Genomic DNA, 7,177 nt, shown 5'->3' with positions numbered 1-7,177 from the left:
GAGAGAGCAGGGCTGCCTGTTAACGGAATCCGGTCTGACACACTCTCCGCGGCTTTGCTGCTGTGGATAAATGGGGCTGAGAGCTCCTTCCCCAAATTGTGCCTCTGGGCAGGGATGGTGATCCTCAGCAACCCCTGCTGTTCAGCCTGAATTCCAGTCTTCTTTGGGTCTTTGGTTTGGTTTGCAAACCTGGAGGATTCTTAACATGTCTCATCTGTTCCTAAAAGCCACCGCCCACGTGCATCCAGTAAGTGTTTATGACAGCCCTACAGTGGGCACAGCTAGGGGTGGGGGGAGAGTCTCCTCACCTGGGCTGCCACTCGGCCTCCTCTTGCACCTGCAAACCTGCCTCCACACCTGGCCCCTTTCAGTTTATTCTCAGCAAGCAGCCAGATGGAGCCTTTAAAAACTTGTCAGGTATGTGTGCGTGCGCGTGCCTGTGTGTGTGTATGTATGTACTCACACGTGTATATATAGCCTTCCCTCAGCGTGCTTGTAAAACAGATGAAGTGAGATGGAAGTAAGAACCCAGTGGTGGGGCTGAGAGACGGGACCTGTAGCACAGGATGGCGGCACCCAGCCACAGTCGCGACCAGTGGGGGACACGGCAGGCAGACCCCCGGGCAGCCCGGTGGCCTTGGGTGTACTCTGGGAAGCTACCTCAAGCAACTGATACTTCAGGAGAAGTGCCACGGAGACTTAGGGACAAATCACCTACAGAAGGGAGGGGGCAGATGGCGACACGGCAAAGGCGCTGGGGGAGAAGCAGCGCAGCAGATGGCAGCTCGCATCTCTGTCCTCGCTTAATTCACCTGCAGTTTGGGTCAGAAGGTAGAGGTAAGTGTGCCTCTTAACTCTATCACCAACCTTTGGCGAGTTGCTGTAAGAGTCAAAGTTATCCCCTAGAAAATAGAGACAGCGCCTCTTTCCCCGGAGTGGGGGGCCCGTGTGTGGTTCTCAGCAGCTGCCCCTCGCTCCTATTCCGTGCTATGCAAGCAACGCATGCTTAGTGAGCACCTGCCACAGCCAGGCGCTGCTCCAGGCACTTGGGGTACCTCAGAGAAGAAAAAGAGCCCAAGTCCAGCTTTTGTGCATGTTTACATTCTAGCAGAGGCAGACAGGCCCTAAACAATAAATGTGAGAAATCAGGAAATTATATGCAACTATGTATATGTCAGCAGGTGTTAAGTGTCGTGGCTACAAAAAGTCGAACAGTAAAGGGGAACAATGTTTAAAAGGATGGTCAAGGGAAGCCTCCTTGAGAAGGTGGCATTTAAGCAACCCAAAGGAGGTGAGGGAAGAAATCACGGGGCTATTTGAGGACAGTTTGCCCAGCTGAAGGAGCTGCGATGCCAAGGCCCAAGGTGGAGCATATCTGATGTCTTCAAGGAACAGTAAGGAGGCCAGCCTGGCTGGGGCAGACGGAGTGAGGGGACAGAAGTGAGAGACGAGGCAGGGAGGGAATGGACAGGTGTATTTATTTCATATTTGGCCTTACCAGCTATGGGAAGAATTTTGGCTTTTGCTCTGAGACAGGGAGTCATCAGAGTTCTGAGGAGAGAAGTCCCATCCACACGCTGCTGTTTTGAGATGATCCTCTGGCTACTATACTGAGAATCAACTGAAAGGGGCCAAGTGTGGAAGCAGGTTTCCAGGAGAGAGAAGAGAGGGACTCAGATCAGCGGACGGCAGTGAAGTGGTGAGAAGTGGTCAGAGTCTAGGAACACTTTGAATTAGAGCCAGCAGGACTTCCTGACGGATTGAATGTAGAGAAAGAAAGGTGATACTTTCAGCATGGCCCTATTCAGAGTGCTGTAGATTATTCTATCTCAGTTAATACTCTTAACGAGCCCCATGAGGTAAGGGTAATCGTCAGCCCCACATTACAGATGAGAAAACCGAGGCACACAGGTGTTAAGTAATGTGTCTGAGATCCAACCACTAGTAAGTGACAGAGAAAGACCCCAGCCCTTGGCTGTATCACGCTTCTGTTCTCGCCCACACCCAGGGAACAAATGGCAAGCGTTTGCACCAACAGAAAGAGAAGTGGCTGGAGATGAGTCTTTGATTAGAAGTGAGAGCCTTCTCAGTTACAGGTCAAGGTATAAACTTCCAGTCCCTAACAGATCCCAAGATTTTATTGCAAAAAAGAGCAAGAGCTCTCTATTCTCTCTCAGCTCACCTTTATTGTTCTGTATTTACCTGACGTATTTCCTCCTATCCCTTCCTACCTTTAGAGCTGAGAGAGAGGTGTCTCTCACCTTGAACCTGAAGGAGCAAGGTTCAACTAAGCCAGTCCACAGTGAACTGTACATCATTCCAGGGAACAGTATAGAGTTGGGGGTGGAATGCAGACTTTAGAATCCAAAATTTGAATTTAAGTCCTTATCTCAACTCTTAGGAGCTGAGTGATAATGGACAAGTCATTAAAATTTGAAGCCTCAGAGATATGGCATGAATTTAATGTGAAGTGACCAACTGCCCAGTTTGTCCAGGAATGAAGGGGTCCTCAGGACATGGAAATTTCAGTTTCAGGACATGTTAGTAATCCTAATTTAATAAGATGACGTGTAAAGTGCTTGGTCTTGGATGAGCGCATGACATGTAAGAAGTGCTTGAGAGATGCACATATTTATTACATTCCTTCAACCACAAATTTTTATTCAGCATCAACTATCTGCTAACAGGTGTTTAATACCCTTGGGGTACAGAATAGATAAGCCCTGGCCTCATGGAATTTGCAGGCATGCATTGAGCACCCAGGCCAAGTCACTGGCGCCTAGTGCCCACTGGCTTAAGAGGGGTAGCTGTGTCCGAGTGAGGACAAAGTCAGACAATGTGGGGCTCTGTGTGGTCGCCCTAGGCACCTCTCAGCTGTCCCCTAGCAAAACCTGCAAACTGCAGTAACCTCAGGCGCTTCCTTTTCCTAAAAAGTGAGAGCCTGAGACGCTAAATAGCACCAGGGCCTGCTAAACTGACCTCAGGTGTTTGACCAAATGGCTCTAGGCAAGCCCAGCTGCCCTGAACTTCTCATTTGACTAAGTGAGGCTAATGCCATCTGCTCCTCTGGAAATGCCCCTACGTGGCCACTAGATGGCAGAGGAGCACATTCTTGGGAAAGTGGTGTGACCACAAAAGGTTTTTGTAAATGTCAGAAAATGTCTTAATGAGAATATTTCATGCGTACACATGAGACGGCCACAAAGATACCGATTATTTCTATTTCTAGAAGTTTAACTCTTGGGACTGGCAATGGTGCGCTGGCTTCTAATCTCTCTGGAGCTCAGCTACAACAAATCCCAGCAGGGGTCACTGGTTCCTAAAGTTGGCAAAAGACGGCAACTGGTTTATATGAATTGGGAGAAATGGGGGAAAGAAAAAGAAACACACATTTATTAAGCACCTACTATTTTCCAGGCACTATAGTAGGTCAGGAAAACTAATAAATATGTGGTGTCAGATAAGGGCTGTTAAGAAAAAAATAAACAGAGTAAGGGGATACAGAGTGATGGAGGCTGGTAATTTAGATAGCCAGGGAGGGCCTCTCTGAGGAGATGACATTTGAGCCAAAACCTGAAAAGAGTAAGAAACACAGTCTGCAAATAGCTGGGGGAAGGATGTTCTGGAAGGGGCCCTATCATGGGCAAAGGCCCTGAGACAGTTGGTGTGTCTGAGGAAGCACCAAGGTCTCTGTGGCTGGAAAGCAGTGAGCAGGGACTCCGGCTGGCAATGCAGGGCCTGGTGGGCCGCTATAAAAACCTTGGGCCTTGCTCTGTGTGTGATGGGAAGCCATTAGAGACGCAGTTGTCAACCCTGGCTGCTCATTGGAATTATCCTCAGTGATTAGAAAAGACCATTGCCTGGGGCTCACCTGAGATGACTTGCAGCAGACTCTCTGAGGTTGCCACCTGGGCATCCTGTTTGTTTCCTAAATACTGCCAGGGATTCTCATAAGCCGCCAAGGTTAAAAACCACAGCACTGGAGATTGTGTGTGTGAAAGCACAATAGAAACTGCAAAAACACAATGCAAACACCGTGACTAGCAATACATATGTGCTTTTCTTGAATGACTGCTTTAGATCTAATAAGTTCACGGAAACATAGGGTGAGTCATTGAAGACAACTATTTAAAATGGAATTTTTAGTTGAAATCTCCGCTTCCTATCAACTTAAGTGAATCTTTACCAGGGATAATGCAATTTCATATCACTTAGAAGCTTTGATGATGGACAAAATAATATGGTGCAATAGCTAAAATATGGACATGTTTGTGTTCCTGTATATTGTCCAAGCGTATTTAGGCATAAACATCTCTGAGGCAAGGTTTGGATTTCCTCAGGTATGTTTCTGATAACAAGTATGATAAGATGCTACTAGTCATATCTCGGTAAACTGCAAAACACTTCTCATCTTTTCCTTTCCTCCTGGACTTTTACTATGTGAGCTACTGAAAGAATTTAAGGAAATGAAAAGTGCTAATTTATTTGAACAAATCTATGCCTGCTTTGCTCTGGGGAAAAAAAAAAGTATTAGAGGGTGTGGTAGTTAGATTCAGTTGTCAACTTGGCCAGGTGAAAGCACCTAGTTATGTTGCTGTGGACATGACCCAATGGTAGGTGAATCTCATCTGTTGCTAATTACATCTGCAGTCGGCTAGGAGGCGTGTCTGCTGCAATGAATGACGTTTGACTTAATTGGCTGGTGCTTAAATGAGAGATTGCAATGTAGCACAGCCTAAGCGGCTCGGCATTCCTCATCTCAGCACTTGCAGCTCAGCCCAGGCCTTTGGAGATGCAGAAAGAAGTCACCCCGGGGAAAGTTGTTGGAAACCAGGGGCCTGGAGAGAAGACCAGCAGAGACCATCCTGTGCCTTCCACGTAAGAAAGAGCCTCAGTGGAAAGTTAGCTGCCTTTCCTCTAAAGAACCAACAAAATAAATCCCCTTTTATTAAAAGCCAATCCGTCTCTGGTGTGTTGCATTCCAGCAGCTAGCAAACCGGAACAGAGGGTATGGTAGATTTTATATATCCCAGCAAACACATGTTTATTTATCTTAAACTGCTTCCCTGTGAGTGTGAACCATTTGTAAATAAGACCTTTTGAAGATATTATTTTTAGCTAAGGTAGAGAGTAGATGAAGCCATAAGGTGGAGACACTCTTAATCCAGACTACTGGAGGCTTTATGAAGAGAAGAAACCAGAAGCCAGGGTCAGAGAAGGCCACGGCAACAAGCTAGAAGTCAGCAGAAACCAGAAAAGCAGGCAGAGAAAGAAGAGGACATTGCCATGTGACATGAGATGGGGATTCAAACCAAGGAACCCCAAAGGTTGCAGCAAACCAGTACCAAAAAGCTACCAACTCCAGGAGGAAGGAAACCTTCTGGCCTCTGAAACCATAAGAAAATAAATTCCCATTGTTTAAGCCAAGACTAGTTTACGGTCGTTGTGATAACAGCTCAGGGAAACCCAGACAGAGGGTCTCCTAGGGCTCCTGGGAGCCCTGGCATAGATGTGCATTGTATTTAGATCACTTTCCCAAGCAAGGAATGCCAGCCAAGGCCACCTTGGAAGAGGCATCAGCACATCTGCACAGAGGAACTATGAGTAGTATATAAAAATTGGCTGCTCAGAGCCCATTCTGTTACCAAATAAATCATGATGAGATTGTTTCCTGGGCTGAGATGAAAGTAAATTTTTACCATGGTTCCTCTATCTCTGCCCTGGAATGATTACCAACAGGTAGGAATATGCCCTCCTTTGGCTGGAATTCCCCTTCAGGAGTTCCACTGAACCCTGCCAGCAGCCCCACTCTCTTTTCAGGACCAACTTGCCTCCCATCTTCCCAGCGGCATCCCCAGTCACTGAACAAGCTACATCAGCCCAGGACCCAGGAAGCTTCTGATGTTGGCTCCCACTTGCAGGCTGAAGGTTGAAACCCATGTGGGCAAAACTCAAATATCATTTGGGCGTGACATAGTAGGAACTAAGGTGCAAAATGAAGCCTTTTGGCTGCCCTCTGAGTGGTTTATCTCTTTGTAATAAAAGAAAGGAAGAAAAAAAAATCAAAGAATGGTGTACCTAAAACAAGGTGTATTGGCCGTAGAGACAGGAAAACAGCTCTGTACTTAGCCCTTCCTTTGTTCTTCCCCCACAGCACCTAGTAAAGTGCAAAATGCACAGTAAATGGTGGTGTTTGGCTTTCAGAACTCAGGTCCCTTAATCAATGGTTTAGCAGGATCATATGCAGACTGGCTGGTCTCCTATGACCGCAAGTTTACTTTATAAGACGGAGTCACACAGTTATCTTTTCATACTAAGGTTTTGAGTGAAAAAATCTTCCATTCCCACTCAAACAGAAATGCTTATTTAAACCCAGTACATTATTTTGAATACTCTGTTCTAATGTAGCCTATTTTTTAAAAAATTAATTTTAATTAGATTAATTTTTTAAAGTTAATTTCCAGCTCCCACTTTGAATTGCTTCATCAGATTGCTTATCTCAAAAGAGCATGCTTATATAACTACTTGTTGGTTTTCCATTAAAAACTTTATATATTAACTTTCTACTGTCGAAATTGAAAATGTAACACTTTTACATACACCCTGCCTTCCACACTACCTTGTAAAATCCCTGGCCCCCATGCACCCAAGTCAGCCACGTAGTAATTTTAGTTAGATTAATATTCACTCATATCATTGTGATCATGTAGATGTTATTTTTACATAAGCTGTATAGTATATTGTGAAAGCTTTTTCCCTCCCTACATAATGTCACAAAATGTCCTAGAATCAAAGGATCTGAGTTCCCAGATTGACTTTCAATCTGGGAATGTTTGTATGCCTTGGAGTTGGTCATTCTTTTTACAAATTGGCATACTTTTCTACATACTTTTACTAATCCAATTCCCAAATTTCCCTCAGTTGCATAAATTTCTTTTCAATATAATCAAATATGATGTGTTCTATCAATGTCATCATTTTGCAGAAGTTTCTTCTGGAACTTTCTGAAAGACTCCAGTCTAGAGGTCTGTTGCACAGTTAACTTCTAGAAAAATTATTTACAACTCCTTTTGGGGTGTTCCCCTTCACCTGTCTACTTCATTACCTCCTGTATCCTTTATCCCATGTCGTCATCTTTATTGATTCTTTCAGAGAGGGGAACTTTCCTGTAGTAGCT

This window comes from Tamandua tetradactyla, chromosome 4 (assembly GCF_023851605.1).
Source record: "Tamandua tetradactyla isolate mTamTet1 chromosome 4, mTamTet1.pri, whole genome shotgun sequence".
Lineage (NCBI taxonomy): Eukaryota > Metazoa > Chordata > Mammalia > Pilosa > Myrmecophagidae > Tamandua > Tamandua tetradactyla.
This window is presented reverse-complemented; position numbering follows the sequence as displayed.